Source organism: Arvicola amphibius, chromosome 8 (assembly GCF_903992535.2).
Source record: "Arvicola amphibius chromosome 8, mArvAmp1.2, whole genome shotgun sequence".
NCBI lineage: Eukaryota > Metazoa > Chordata > Mammalia > Rodentia > Cricetidae > Arvicola > Arvicola amphibius.
The window spans coordinates 80664661-80681409 of NC_052054.1; the positions used below are offsets into that span (position 1 = coordinate 80664661).

Consider the following 16749-nt stretch of genomic DNA (forward strand, 5'->3'; position numbering starts at 1 on the left):
CCACCTCGTGGTGCTACACAGATTAATAGAAATGGGTTAATCAAGATGTGAGAGTTAGCCAGTAAGAGGCTAGAGCTAATGGGCCAAGCTGTGTTTAAAAGAATACAATTTGTGTATTGTTATTTCGGGGCATAAGCTAGCCAGGCAGCCGGGAGCCAGGCGGGATGAAAAGCAGGCCTGCCCGCAGCTCCTTCTACAAGAAAACCTATCTTATCTGGGTGGTGGTGGCACAGACCTTTAATCCCAGTATTCAAGATCCAGAGATAAGTAGATCTCTATGAGTTTGAGGCTAGCCTGGTCTTCAAGGCAAGTCCCAGAACATCAAAAGCTACACAGAGAAACCTTGTCTCAAAAAAATAAAAACAAACAAAAAACTCCTCCCTGTCTCCAGAGCTGGCGTTGCCATGAGGCTTCCCACCCCTGGCAGAAGAGAGAACAAAAGACTAGCCTGAAAACAAGTACAGGACCCGGCCAAGGGACCAACTTCAGCTTATCCTAGTGCCAGCTCCCCAGTTCTGAACCTAGCTCCCTCCCCATTGGCTATTACACCCATTGCAGACCTATGGCCCTGGATTTCAGAACCCATGCTGTGGCTCTCCTCTGTGACCATGGCAATAAGTCCTTTCTCACACCAATCACTAAATAGTTGCCTTGTGGCCAGTGCTCAGGTCATGGGCCTTACTGCTCATGTGAGCCATGACCTCATGTGAGTCTTCAGGCTCACACCAACAGTCTCCACACAGGAGGCTGTATCTAGGTTCCTCATGATGCCAAGACTTGTGAGACGCCCAAGGGCTGCAGGTCCTCTCACTATAGGGCATGCCCTGGGAGGAGTAGGCTTTATTCTTCTTCTTTATACAGCTGTGATATAGTAACCTGAGGCTGGGCAATCATAAAGAAAAAATACACCATTTTGAAGGCTCCAGTCTAAAATCACATAGGCTCACCTTTTTTAGCCTCTAGTGAGGAGCCCTTGACTGCATGTGTCAAGGAACAAAACATAGCACCAGTCACGTGGTCAAGTCACTGTGTGGGTGGTCTCCAGCATTCATAGGGGGCCCCTCTCATCCAGTCTACAGCATTAGTCCCTTCCCAGGGCAACACAGCCTAATCACCTCCCAGTTGTCTTCCCCCTTGTACATCCCCCCATTTCTCCTGTCACCACACTGGGAACCAAGAGTTCCAGCATATGAACTCTTGGGGGAAACAAGGAAACCATATCCAAACCAAACAGCACAAGAGGAGACCATCTGGTACAGACTAAGGCCTGATGTCTAGGACTCCAACTCACAAGCATCTGGCTGGACCGTGCTTCTGAAGGGGGCTCCCTGCCTCTGCAGGAGCTAAGGGTAGTCTTGGGGCTATGGAGACACGGTGCCTAGCCCCTTCACTCCCCATGTGAGACACAGAAGACTATTCTGCCATGCTTCTTTCTTAAGATTGGAAAACTTACTGCTTCTCTGATTTGGGCCTACTCAGCTCTCATGTTGCCCAGCATGTATAGACCCTTGGACTTAATCACAAAGTTCTACAAAAACTAAGAATCCTGGGCTTCTCTGATAATTGGCAACTGATTGATTTGGTAGGCCTGGTCTTAGATAGATGGTGTCCTAGCCTTCTGTGAGTTTGCAGGTGTCAGATGTCAGTGGTCCATGGAAGAGGAGCACACAAGTGACTGGTAGTTTGTCCCCACTAAAACACATGTGCTCCCCTCCCACACAACTCTCTGGGGACTTGCCCCAGGCTGACCTTAGCTACTGCCCCTCCTGCTTCTCAGTTGTTTAATCCAACATGTAGAGCCAGAATCATCTGGGATCAGAAAGAGTCAGGATTACCTTCCGGAACTTTCAGCATCTGACATCCAAGCCACGGCACTGAGCTGTGCGAGGCAGGTTGTCTGTGGCACACCATCACTCTGTAAGACATATCATCAGGTTTTGTCCATATCCCCTGGCAAACCCACCCGCCAGAATGTTAGCATAGCATTCATTTCTGGGAGCTGCTGGCTAACAAACAGGACAGGGCCAGCGGCTAAACCTAGCTTCAGGTCTGCAGATATTGGCTTGCCCATCTGGTCAGAGCAGGAGGTAAAGTCCAATACGTTGCCTATGAGCTGAAAAGCTATTCTAACATTTTTCCCACACTGATAGGCAATCTCATGCAGCAGTGGGTCGGGGCAGCCCAGGACAGAAACCACTTTACAACTGTTGGCTCTCAGACTGTCCATCTTCTTGAAGGTCTTTCCAAGGTAGTGGGCAATCCTTCCATTCTCATTTTCTTTTGACCCTAGCTGAAGAAATTCACCATGCACCAAACATTCAATAACTCGGGTTAAAATAGATATAACAGCTGTGTTTCCAATCCATGCCAGAGCTATGGCAGCTGCAGAAAGAATTAAATCTTTGGCAAGAACAACCTTCTTTTTTCACCCCATATTTTATTAACTGTATGTTTTCCTCTTCGAGAACTTGCATCGCCAATAATGTCATTGTGAACCAGACTAGTAGTGTGGATCATTTCTGCAATTAAGGCTATGGCACGCTGGCTGGCTTGTACATCTCGGGAGTCATTATGATGAATGTTACACGCTCGCTCCATTAGCAACACAATAACCAGTCTAAAGACTTTTCCTTTGCTATCAAAGTAGTTAGTATTGGGACAAGTCCTGCAGTTCTTTGGTGGAAATGCACAGCTCCTTTCTAATGTCTTCATACAGACTTTCAAGTCCCTCCAGCCGAGTTCGAAAGGATCAGTGTATTTCTCACCACTCTGTGTTTGATTACAACAGCACACTGCTGGCGTCCTTTAATGGACATATTAGAGTACTATTCTGAGTGAGGTAACCCAGACCCAAAAAGATGAACATGGGATGTACTCACTCATAATCGGTTTCTAGCCATAAATAAAGGACATCGAGCCTATAATTCATGATCCTTGAGAAGATAATAAGAAGGTAAACCCAAAAAAAAAACATATAGTTATCCTCCTGGATATTGGAAGTAGACAAGATTGCCAGGTAAAAATTGGGAACTTGGGGGTGGGGTGGGCTGGAGGTAAGGGGAGATGGGGAGAGAAAAGCATGAAGGGGGGGGATAGGGAGAGCTGGGGGGGAATGGGATGCTTGGGATATAGGAAGGGTGGATATGGGAGCAGGGAAACATATATCCTAATTAAGGGAGCCATCTTAGGGTTGTTAAGAGACTTGACTCTAGAGGGGTTCCCGGGTATCCAGGGAGATGCCCCCAGCTAGTTCCGTGGACAGCTGAGGAGAGGGAGCCGGAAAAGGCCAGATCCTATAGCCATACTGATGAATATCTTGCAAATCACCATAGAACCTTCACCTGGCGATGGATGGAGAAAATGACAGAGCCCCACATTGGAGCACAGGACTGAGCTCCCAAGGCCCAAATGAGGAGCAGAAGGAGGGAGAACATGAGAAAGAAAGTCAGGACTGTGAGGGAACCTTCATCTGGCGATGGATGGAGATAAAGACAGAGCCACACATTGGTGCACAGGACTGAGCTCCCAAGGCCCAAATGAGGAGCAGAAGGAGGGAAAACATGAGCAAGGAAGTCTGGACTGCGAGGAGTGCTCCCATTCACTGAGATGGTGGGGCTGATCTATTTGGAGTTTACCAAGCCCAGCTGGACTGGGACTGAAAAAGCATGAGATAAAATCAGACTCCCTGAACATGGCAGACAATGAGGGCTGCTGAGAAGCCAAGGACAATGACACTGGATTTGGATCCTACTATGCATACTGGCTTGGGGGGGGGGGGCTAGCCTGTTTGGATGCTCACCTTCCTGGACCTGGATGGAGGGGGGAGGAACTTGGACTTCCCACAGGGCAGGGAACCCTTACTGCTCTTTGGACAGGAGAGAGGGGGGAAGGGGAGAGGGGAGGGAGGTAAATGGGAGGCGGGGAGGAGGCGGAAATTTTTAATAAAAATAAATAAAAAAAGGCAGTGGTAGCCTTGCTCCCACTCTCTTGCTTCTGGCCCCAGCTTTTGGCTGCTAGACTCTGTTCCTGGTTTCTCTGAGGGCTGTTGTCTAGGAAAGTGATTTTTAGGTTTTTCTACTTAAATAAACAACTTTTTTATTAATCATAATTAATTCCAAACTGGTGTTGGATTGTTTTGTGACTTACACCTTCATCTGGTGCCCAGCGTTTGGTTTTAGACCGCCCCCCTTGGCTGCCTGCTGTCAGCTTGGACTCCTCCTGGCATAGCGTGTACCCTGCCTCAGCTGGCCGCGGCTTGTGCATGGAGCCAGAAGTTCAATATAGAATCTCACACAGTGGCTTTTCTTGCTATGAATCAGCAGCAATTCTTTATATTTTCTCTTTTCACTCCTCGGATTGGCTTCAAGTCTCTCCACACCCTACTGTTTGCCTCTGGCCAGGGTGCACTGCAGAAATCTGGGTGAGATGCCAGCTGCTGTGGTCTGAGCCAGCTGTTCTGTGACTTTCTATCAATTTGTTTGCATTCGCCTATTCTACTGCTCTAAAGACATCCGCAGCGCACACAGTCCATGATTTATCTTTCAGCATTTCGCTATAAAATCAGATTTCAGATCTGCCATGTGAACTATCATTCCCAGCTATGTCCCCCTGGGTCAGTTTTATAGGTGGCCTCTGACACCTACTGGTAGGTAATAGTTATTGCACCTAATCCAGCTAATGAAACCACAGGTAAGATTTAATATCCTAAAAATAGATCATAAGTTGCTTATTTAAAAGGGCAATATGGGCCGGGCGGTGGTGGTGCATGCCTTTAATCGCAGCACTTGGGAGGCAGAGCCAGGCGGATCTCTGTTAGTTCAAGGCCAGCCTGGTCTACAAGAGCTAGTTCCAGGACAGGCTCCAAAAAAACTACAGAGAAACCCTGTCTCAAAATAAGTAAATAAATAAATAAATAAATAAATAAATAAAAGGGCAATATGTTATAAAACCTAACCATCAAAGGTTTAAATAACCTCTTTTCCTACAGCATGCACAAGGTTTTACAAGACTTAAATGATGTCCCTTATACATCATTAATCTTAATTCTGGGGACTAGTTTTGTCCTCAATGTTGTTTTCCTAAAAAATGGCTTGACAATAGGGATAAGAATGAGAAATTTTTAGAAATGGTGCAATCTTTGCAGACTGAAACCATGTTTCTCAAAAAGAGTTTGGATATCTGAAGACGTACACGACTTTATTTAATGGAAGATTAAGCAGTCTGGAGAAGGAAACAGATGATTTGGCACATAAAACCCAATCAATGACAGTGGGTACCGAAACATTATTTGAGAGAATTCACACTGTTGAATGTATTAATAGGACTTTGTCAAAGGGGTATGACAGATTGACTGATACAATGCCTCTACGGGAAGGTAATATTTATGCTATAAAGATTATGATCAAGGATGAGACATTATCTCTACTGGACAGACTTCATAGCTTGGAATCACCAATGAGCACAATACAGCAGAACACTGGACAGGAAATCCAGACACTACAAAAGACAATGGTAAACAGATTTGAAAAAATTGAGGAAATTATCAAATTTGACGACCAGGAACAAAAGGTACAAAGGCAAAATTTAACCTTGTCAGTATGTAAAAATCTCCAGGATAGCCTCCCCAGAGTTCTGACTGCCTTTCCAGTAATAACAACAGAAAAAGTATCTGGCCCCAAGTACCCTAAGGTTGTCAAAGAATATACATGGGAGCCCATACTTATGACTGATTTAAAGGAAATTAAAGAAGCAATTGTAGCTTACAGACTACATCCGTCCTTTGTTAGGGAGATGGTCAAAACCTGGGATTTCACTAACAAAGCAACACTCCAAGATTGGGCTCAGTTAATCTCAGCAGTCTTAGAAAGAGGACAGCAATTACTTTCAGGTATTTTTTTGAAGAGGAGGCAAGAATTTTAGAGCCACAAGAAAAAGCTAATGGACTTGAGATTTCCCTAGATCAAATTGTACGTAAAGGACCTTACTCTGATCAAAAGGATCAAGCTCTTTATGATGACCACAACCTGGCTCTATGTAACTAGAGCTTTAAATGCTAGGAATAGGATTCAGGAACCAGGAAAAAGAGCTTAATCTTATCTTAGTGTTAAGCAGGGTGAGAGAGAACCTTTTAGTGACTTTTTGCAAAGACTACCTAGGGCTGTACAAATAGGGGTAACTGACCCAGCAGCTAGATGTATCATAATTGATTCTTTGGTTTATGAGAATGCCAACATTTAGTGCAAAAGGATCCTTGGGCCTTTAAAGATCAAATCAGCACCCATGGATGAATGGGTCCTGCATACAATGAATGTCGAGAGACTTGATTATGGTACGAGGTGTGGGTAGGAGAAGCAATTTCCAATGGTAAGAGAAGACATCAAAATACCAATGTTTTAATTGTGGTAGAATGGGACATATGAGAAGGGACTGTAGACAATGGATTCCTAGAGATAATACCTTTTCTGAGAATGACAAAAATAGGACTCAGCCTTCTGGTGTATGTTGGAGGTGTGGCAAAGGCTAAAATTGGACAGATGAATGTAGGTCAATGTGTACCCTGCCACCAGGTCAGCTATTCAGGGTTCCTGAAGAGGCGCTACCTGAAAGAACATGGGCTGGAGAGAGAAACGAGACCAAGCAAGATTCTATTTGTCAAGGTCTCATTTATTAAGGTGAAGGTTACAGCTTATATAGCCCTTGAATGGGGTGGGGGTAGGAAGGAACTTTTGCCGGAGTAGCAAATCACCCCTGGTGTAAGCGGAAACATTCTTTTTGTGATTCCGTTAACAATCAGTTTTCAAGATAGTTGGTATGTAGGGCGGGTTCCGTTAACAGATAGTTGGAATGTAAAGCAGGTTCCGTTAACAAACAGTTCTTAAGATGGTTGGAATGTGAGGCTCTCTGCAAACATTCTTAAGACAATGGTCCCTGCTATCATATTTTAGGACAATGGTCCCTGACAAATCCCCCTTTCTTTTATTATGGCAGGCAGCTAATAAGTGGAGAGCACCGGTCAGAGTCTAACCATGTTGTCAGACCTAGAGGAGAAGGGACTGGGACAAGGAGGACCCTCCTCTTGAGTGGTGGAGTCTCTTTTCCTCTCCTGGGAACAGAGGGGTGTCTTATGGGTAGTATTAGTTATTTTTGAGTTTGGCCCTTAATGATGGCCTGCGATGAGGGCTCCTGTCTATGTCGAGTGGGGACCAGGTTTTTCCCCCTTACCCATCCTAGGGTTCCCAGGACCCTGTCTTAGGTTGGGGGTAGGTCCTGCCACCAGCTGCCCGTCCTTGAAGCTCCTCAAAAAGGTGTCTAGCAAAACCAAAGTAAGCAGGTCTTTGACCACAGGGTCCCTGTCTTAGGCTATGTGGAGGGCAATCCTCATCCCCTGACATCATGCCATGTTGAGCCGGCCTGTACGGCCTCTGTATGATGTGCTGTTCAGGGGAGGGTTCCACAATATTCCCGTTGTTGGGCCTCTGCGTGAATTATTAATGAAAAGACTGCGAGGAGCTTCTAAAATAAAAGGTATCTCGTATAGATTGAGTAAAAGATATAATTTGGACACCAATGACTCCATCTCTGGACAAGAAGAAAGGGCACCTTCCAAACCCAGTATTCACCTTTTAGTCTGGCCTATGGTATATACTCCTTCCTAAGTGCCTACTCCAACCTAAAATTACGAGTGCTGCTTGCCAAAAATTTTAAACCCAAACATTTTACAGGGTGTGTCAAACTTTTCCCAACATCTATAAGCAGTTACAAATATCATTAGGTCAATTCCAGTAAGAGTACAATGACAGACATTGTTATATCAAAACACTACCAATTCCAGTCTCTGAGCAACAGTTATAACCCCGATCTTTCCCCTTCTTAAGTGAAGAGGAGTTAAGATTTTAATCAAAAAGAGTTTTGTGTCCCAAAGATTAAAACAGTCAGATGTTTAGTCTGCATCTTAGCTCCAAAGCAAACAGGATTCAAACTGCAGAAAATTGTAGTCGCCATGGTCAGGTCATCTCAGCAGGGCATCTGTGTCTGCGTCTCAGGTCTGGAAGCATCTCAGCCTTGTGCTTCCAGGCAGGTGGGATTCCTGGGCGGGGTGAGCTGGATTCAGCTACCTGAAGCACATCTTGGCAATTATCTCAGCTGAATCTCTGGAGGCAGGACGTGTAGAGTGGCATAGCAGGTCCTGCTATCAGGCACTTCTCTCTGTGGGGGTAGGGAAGACTGGATAAGGCTTCCTCTCCAACTCATTTCTCCTCGAACTCCTTTATGGGGTGATTGCAGCTACGACAGTATCAGGTCCAGCTTTATTTTCTTTCTGTGAAACAAGGCACAAACATATCCTCAACCCCAAATATATATAGGTCGGGTCTTTTTTAATGCATTGCAAGGGCCTTTTTTTACCTTGCCTTAGTAAAGGTCAGCTTGGTGTCATCATGTCAGATCTGTTTGCATCAGGATCTGTTTGTAACTTTTATAAGTTGATTTCAAGGAGCCTTGATACGCTCCACAATTTCTTTTTATTATTAACCATATATGCAGTTCTTCCATTGGAAGAGCCATTTGTAAAATTTAGTATAAAATCTGTTAAGGGATTTTTAGCTATAACATTAGCAAAATACAGTTGTGTGAATTGTAGCAATGATCATCTGGGAAAAAATTATTATTCTGGCCTTTGAATTGAGCAAAAATAATTGTCCAGGAATCTATCTTAAAGTTATCAATTAATCTATTGTTTAGTATAAGAAACATTGATCATAGTCAATATTCTGTCAAACCATCTTCCAGATTTTATCCTGCTCTTTTGTACCAGACAGGCTACTGCTCCAAATTAAGACTTTAATATCTTAATTGACAAAAATGGGAAGGTTTAGCCATAAACAGCATTTTGCTTTTTCATAAAACTGTTGTAGAATAAGTCCTACACTTAATACACACACTTGCCATAGCTGTAATATACTGTACTTGTTGATTATTGTATATTTTATCTGCTTGAGTACCTGTTAGGCAGCCCCCTTAAGCTCTCCATTGGAAATTGGCTCATTGGTTTTTGTAAGAATTTTACCTATTGGCTCAATATCTCCCATAAGAATATTATAACTAGGACTTTATAACCATTGTATTTTTAATTAAAAGTTTGTAAGCTATTCTCCTCTTAAGTTGCAAGTCTACCTAGCAGATAGGAAAATGGAAAAAGGAAGCATTTTAACTAATGATGTGGGCCTCCTTAGACATCAACATGTAGAAGAATAAAGATAGATCCACATCCATCTCCATGTACAAAACCCAAGTTTAAATGAGTCAAAGGCCTCAACATATAAAACTTGCATTGAACCTCACAGAGAAAAAAATTAGAAGTACATTTTGCCGCATCTCAAACACAGCCTCAGTGGCATAAACATTGGGAGAAACAATAAATTCGATCTCCTGAATTGAGAAACTTTTGTATAACAAACATAATATCAGCCTATAGAATGGGAAAAGATTTTTATTTATCATAAACCTATTCCAAAAACATATGAAGAACTCAGGAAATTAGTTATCAAAAAATTAATCCAATAAAAATATTTGTTACAGACATAAACTGAAAACTCTCAACAGACGAACTTAAAATGACTGAGAGACACTTAAAAATGCTCAAACATAACATCCTTTAGCCATCAGAGAAATGCAAATCAAAACTCTGAGATTTTATCTTATCCTTGTAAAAATGACCAAGATTAAAAATTAATAAACAATTTATGCTTAAGAAAATGTGGGTAAAGAGAAAACTCCACTGCTGGAAGTACAAACTGGCACAGCCGCTTTTGGATCATAGTATGGTTATTTTTTAAAATTAGGCAAATATCTACCTTAAAACTCAGCAATACCCCTTTTAGGTCTAAATACAAAAGTTGTTCAACCATACCATAAAGACATGTGCTCAGCTATGCTTACAGCAGAATTACTTTATCATAGCCAGAATCTGAAAACAACCTGAATGTTTCTCTTTTACATTTAGGATAAATGAGACATCATCCTTTTAAATAGCCATAAATATCACAAAATATCTTGGAGTAACTCTAATCAAGCAGGACAGAAGTTTGGATCCTGTCATCTCTGTTTGTGAAGGGGTAAATGTTTTTTTTTTATTTTTAACCATTATCACTTGTTAGAGTATAACTCTGGCCCTTGATAAATTTAATAAGAGGTCTGAGTCTCAGCAGTCCACCCTGAAGCAATACCTGGCAGCAGGGAAGGACCACAAGCTGAGATAACTCGACTCCCACCCAAGAGTGGGCCACACAAATGGAAAAACTTTAACTCTTTTAAGAAAAAAATTTAAGACATTAGAAAATAAAAAGATCTCCTATTTTGGGGGGAAAGTAGAAGAAACACAGCAAAAATGACAATCTCATTGAAAGCAATCTACAGATTCAGTGTAAATGTCCATTAAAAATTATAGCAACTTTTCTCACAGAACTCACCTACAGATTTAATAGCAAAATTTCTCATAGAACTCAAAACTTAATAAGGAAATCCTTATTATTAAATTATTAAATCCTCAACTTAATAAGGAAAAGATAAAAACTCATGAAAGCCTAAACAATCTTAAAATCCTGTACAATCAAGGAACTTCAGAATGCATTACAATCTCTGACTTTAAACTTTACTACAGAGCCACAGTACTAAAATCAATCTACCTTGGATACAAATTCACCTGCCTACAAACAGCAGATTTTTGACAAAGAAGCAAAATTGTGAAATGGAAAAGAAGCAGTTTAACCTGCTTATCTCAGAGGCTACCTTAATTTAAACCTGTCCTTTTTCCTTTAGCTGAAGCTGCACACGGCAAGGGGTAGGACACAGGCTCACTTTGCCTGTTAGACTGCCTTTGCCTTCCCGAGCTCTGGCGGGCGGATTTTTAACTATCTTTTTTATTTTAATTTGTAAATCATAAAATTAGGAGAATTTTTGAATCCTCTCCTCTGTTCTATAGACTGTGTGAGGTTAAATTTGCTCTCTAAACTTACTTTCGCTTCTGCTTGCCTTTTACTTGCAGGTGAGTTAGGTTAGCTGACTATGTGCACGTGGCTCCTCAATCTCAGTGGTAACTTGTTGATTCTTGGGCCAAAAATCATTTTTCTTTTACCTTTTTTTATTTATTTAGCATGCAATAAAAGTTGCAATTTTACATCTATCACGCTTACTGATTCTCAATAACTCTGCCATTGTTCCTGCTCCATTCTTACTCCTTTTAGTTACCAACATATATAACTGAATACTTTTTCCTTATCCCAATTATAACTTATTTACAAAGTTTTACTCCCGATTTAAATTTTGTCCCACTTTTCTTCATTTCTTTCTCTATTCTATATCTCTAATAAGAGCCCAGTAACTGAGGACAGCCTCCAGCACAGGGTCTCCATTTTTTTTTTCTCATTTTTTTTTCTCATTTTTTTATTCAAGATTTCCATCTCCTCCCCTTCTCCTCCCCCTTCTCTCCCCTCCCTTCCACCCATACCCCCACTCCACCCCTCTCCAAAGACAAAGAGCCATCAGGGTTCCCTTCACTATGTTTAGTCCAAGGTCCTCCCAGCTCCCCCTAAGTCCAGGAAGGTGAGCAACCAAACTGACAAGGCTCACAGTGAGCCCGTCCATGCTGTAGAGTTCATGTTCATTGCCATTGTCCTTGGTTTCTCAGTCCTCCTCCACCGTCAGCCACATTCAGAGAGTCCGGTTTGGTCCCCTGTTCCATCAGTCCCATTCCGACTAATGGATGAAGAAAGTGTGGAATATATACATATTAGAGTACTACTCGGCGGTAAAAAACAATGACATCTTGAATTTTGCATGCAAATGGATGGAAATAGAAAACACCATCCTGAGCGAGGTAACCCAGGCCCAAAAAGATGAACATGGGATGTACTCACTCATAATTGGTTTCTAGCCATAAATAAAGGACATCGAGCCTATAATTCATAAAAAATCCTAGAGAAGCTATATAAGAAGGTGAACCCAAAGAAAAACATATAGTTATCCTCCTGGATATTGGAAGTAGACAAGATTGCCGGACAAAAAAATGGGAATATGGGGGTGGGGGGAGATGGAGGGATGGGGGGATGGGGAGAGAAAAGGGTCTCCATTTTTTAACATTTTACTAAGATCTTTCCCTACCTTGTCCCATGTCTGGGGGTGAATTCCTGAGCTGGTTAAAATTAACCAGGGGCATTTTTCATCAATAAAACAAAAGAATTCAGCTAAATCTCTTTTTTAACTCTTACTTCTCTCTCCCTGAGTGACTGTTGAAATTCTTGTATGAATTTCTCTTCCTTTGAAAGTGATTGTCCCATGTCTATAGATGACAATGAACCTGCACCTACCTCATCCTGCAGACCTGTCCGAGTACTACAGCTGATCAGGACCTTATTTTCCTTCATCCTGGGACTGTGCCTCCCTTGTCCAATAGTTGGCCGTGCTTCAGGATCCCTGTTTAGGTGCCACTGTACCCCGCCAGTGGGTCAGCTATTCAGGGTCCTCTAAAGGGGCCGCTACCTGAAAGAACATGGGCTGGAGAGAGAAACGAGACCAAGCAAGATTCTATTTGTCAAGTTCTCATTTATTAGGGTGAAGGTTACAGCTTATATAGCCCTTGAATGGGGTGGGGGTAGGAAGGAACTTTTGCAGGAGTAGGAAAACAGCCCTGGTGTAAGTAGAAACATTCTTTTTGTAATTCCATTAACAATCAGTTTTCAAGATAGTTGGAATGTAGGGTGGGTTCCGTTAACAAACAGTTCTTAAGATGGTTGGAATGTGAGGCTCTCTGCAAACATCCTTAAGACAATGGTCCCTGCTATCATATTTTAGGACAATGGTCCCTGACATCAATGAAAGACAGACAAGGCAACTGGATACTATCAGGAAACAACATGGGGGTGCCTCTTGCAGGCCCTCATGATGAATGTGGTCCAGTCATTCCCAGTTACAGTGGAGAACATGTCTCACCAAGAAAATTAAAAAGTCCAATGTCTGCTGTAAAAAGCAATATTGGTCTGAATGATTGGTTAAATGTGGAGGATGAGTCAAAAACTCCAGTAGGACAGAGGAAATGTATATTTTGGCAGACTTCCATAACGATCAAAGACCAAAACTAAGAGTTTGTATTAATGTCATTTTTATTGAAGGCTTATTAGACATGGGTTCAGATGTAAGTATCATTACTCCAGAATGTTGGCATCTGAGTTTCTCTCTTCAAGAGGTAGATGTTTGGTTCCTGGGAATTGGAACCCTACCTCAGATAAAACAAAGCATGAGATGAGTTGAACGCATAGGGTCAGAAGGGCAAATAGGAAGACTAAGGCCATGTATAGCCTATATCACAGTAAATTTGTGGGGTTGTGACCTATTGCAGCAATGGAATACCCAGACTAACATTACTGCAGCTCCAAAACCTTGTTTCTGAGGAAAATATTAGAAGATATTATAGATGACAGACACCAGCCATTCGGGCTGTACAAGAACACAAAGCAATTGATAAATCTTCAGAGGTACCAACAGCCCTACCTTTAAAATGGTTAACTGAGAATCCAATATGGGTTAAGCAGTGGCCTCTAGCTGAGGAAAAGTTGCAGGCTCTAAACAGCTGGCAGAAGAGCAACTAGATGTTCAACATATAGAAAAATCTACCAGCCCTTGGAATTCTCCTGTATTTGTTGTCAAAAAGAAATCTGGAAAATGGAGAATGGTGACAGATCTAAGGGCTATCAACAAGATTATTCAACCTATAGATAGGCCCTCTACAATCTGGAATTCCTCTGCCTTCTCTGTTACCCAAGGGATGCCCTCTCATCATTATTGATGTAAAGGATTGTTTCTACACTATACCATTACAAGAAAAGGACAGAGAAAAGTTTGCCTTCACAGTGCATACTTATAATAATTCTCAGCCTACTAGAAGTTATCAATGGACCATCTTCCCACAGGGAATGCTCAATAGCCCCACTCTGGGCTAATGCTTTGTCAGTCAGCCATTGGAAGTAATTTGTAAGCAATTTCCTAAGTCTGTAATCTACCATTACATGAATGACATTTTGTTATCTGATTCAAATATAGATACTTTAGAAAGGATGTTTGAAGAAGTAAAGGAAGTCTTGCCTAAATGGGGATTACAAATTGCTCCTGAAAAGATTCAAAGATGAGATTCTTTTAATTACCTAGGTTACAGAACAGGTTTACAGAAAATTAGAACACAAAAGGCACAAATTCAGAGAGACCAGTTGTGGACTCTTAGTAACTTTCAAAGATTACTAGGAGACATTTCCAGTCTACAACCAGCTGTTGTGATAACACCTGATCTAATGATTCATTTAAAGAAAAACCTTAGATGATAATAAAAACTTGAATAGTTCCAGAGAATTAACAGCTGAAGCAGAAAATAATTGATAATTGTAGAGGAGAAACTACAAGAGGCACATGTGGATAGGGTGAATCCAAATCTTGATTGTATTCTAGTCATATTTCCTTCCAGAATTTCTCCTACAGGTATATTAATGCAGAGGAATGATGTTATCTTAGAATGGATCTTTTTACCACATGACCCAAGTAAAAAATTAAAAACTTATGTGGAAAAATTCTTTGAATTAATTATAAAAGGCAAATTGAGACTTGGTCAATTAGCAGGTATAGATCCAGCAGAGATTATCGTGCCTTTTACTGTTGATGAAATAAAAAGGTTATGGGAAGACAATGTACCCCGAAAAGGGGCTTGTGCTAACTTTTTGGGAGAAATTAATAGCAATTATCCCAAAAGCAATAGACTAACCTTATAAAGAGAATATCTTGGATTCTTCCCCGAATTGTACTTGATGCACCAATAACTAAAGCCAGTACATTTTATCCTGATGCAAATAAATCAGGGAAAGCAGGTTGCAAATCAAAAGAATTAAGTAAGGTGTAACAAAACCCTTATAATTCTTTCCAGAAGGCAGAAATATATGCCATTCTTACAGTACTAAGTGATTTTAGAGAACCTCTCAATATAATTACTGATTCACAACATGCAGAAAGAGTTACCTTGCATATTTGAAAGTGCTGAATTTATAACAGATGATATGAAATTGACGTCATTATTCATGCTGGTGCAAGACATAATCAGGAATAGGCTTTGTCCTAACACACATCCAATCCCATACGGGTCTGCCAGGTCCTCTAGCACATGGTTATGCAGAAATTGATCAATTATTGATTGGAAGTATGTTGTAGGCTTCTGAATTTCATAAAAACATCATGTCAATAGCGAAGGTCTAAAGAGTTTTCTATTACATGGCAACAAGCTAAGGAGGTTATAAAGAGGTGTCCTACTTGCTCTTTCTATAATCAAACACCCTTGCCTGCAGGGAGTAATCCAAATGGTACTCAAAGGAATGAAATTAGGCCAAACGATGTGTACCTCTTTATGGAATTTGGCAAATTAAAATATGTACACCATACCATAGACACATATTTAGGTTTTCAATGGGCAACTGCCTTGAGTTCAGAAAAGGCTGATTCGGTAATCACACATTTATTGGAAGTTATGGCCATCATGGGTATACCTACACAAATAAAGATAGACAATAGTCCAGCATATGTGTCTAAGAAAATGAAATGCTTTTTTGCTTATTATAATATAAAGCACATTACAGGTATACTAAATAATCCTACAGGTCAGGCAATTATATAGAAAGGTCTCCAGTGTGGTGACAGGATTAACTGGAGGATTTGTAAGGGTGGAAGCAACTGGGAGGTGATTAGGTTATGGGGGTATTGCCTAGGAAGGACTAATGCTGTAGACTGGCTGAGAGGGGCCCCCTATGAATGCTGGAGACCACCCACATACTGATTTGACCACGTGACTGGTGCTATGTTCTGTTCCTTGCCACATGCAGTCAAGGGGTCCTCACTAGAGGCTAGAAAGGTGAGCCTATGGGATTTTGGACTGGAGCTTTCAAAATGGTGTATTTTTTCTACATAAATACCCAGCCTCGGGTTACTATATCACAGTCTAGTAAAGAAGAAGAATAAAGCCTACTCCTCCCAGGGCATGCCTTATAGTGAGAGGACCTGCAGCCCTGTGGCGTCCCACAAGCCTCGGCATCATGAGGAACCTAGATATAGCCTCCTGCACCGAGACTGGTGGTGTGAGCCTGAAGACTCACATGAGGTCATGGCTCACATGAGCAGTGAGGCCCATGGCCTGAGCACTGGCCACAAGGCAACTATTTAGTGATTGGTGTGAGAAAGGACTTACTGCCATGGTCACAGAGGAGAGCCACAGCCCGGGTTCTGAAATCCAGGACCCTGGAATCACAATGGGGGTAACATCCAATGGGGAGGGAGCTGGGTTCAGAACTGGGGAGTTGGCACTAGGATAAGCTGAGGTTGGTCCCTTGCCCCTGGCTGGGTCCTGTACTTGTTTTCAGGCTGGTCTTTGTTCTCTCTTCTGCCAGCGGTGGGAAGCCTCACGATAGTCCCATCTCTGGAGATAGAAAGAAGGGGCTTTTGGTTTGTACGTTTTTGTTTTCCAAGATAGGGTTTCTTTGTGTAGCTTTGGATGTCCTGGAACTTGCTTCGAAGACCAGGCTAGCCTCAAACTCCCAGAGGTCTACTTATCTCTGGATCCTGAATACTGGGATTAAAGGTGTGTGCCACCACCACCCAGATGAGATAGGTTTTCATGTTGTTATATAGACGGAATACAGAGGTGCAGAGGACCACTGTGAAACACTGTAC

The 16749-nt window shown here is 41.9% G+C and overlaps 1 pseudogene; it reads right to left on the bottom strand.

The window, feature by feature from the left end:
* Positions 1-638: 638 nt before the first annotated feature.
* On the bottom strand, positions 639-16273 carry LOC119821890 (annotated as a pseudogene).
* Between the last annotated feature and the right edge of the window lie 476 nt (positions 16274-16749).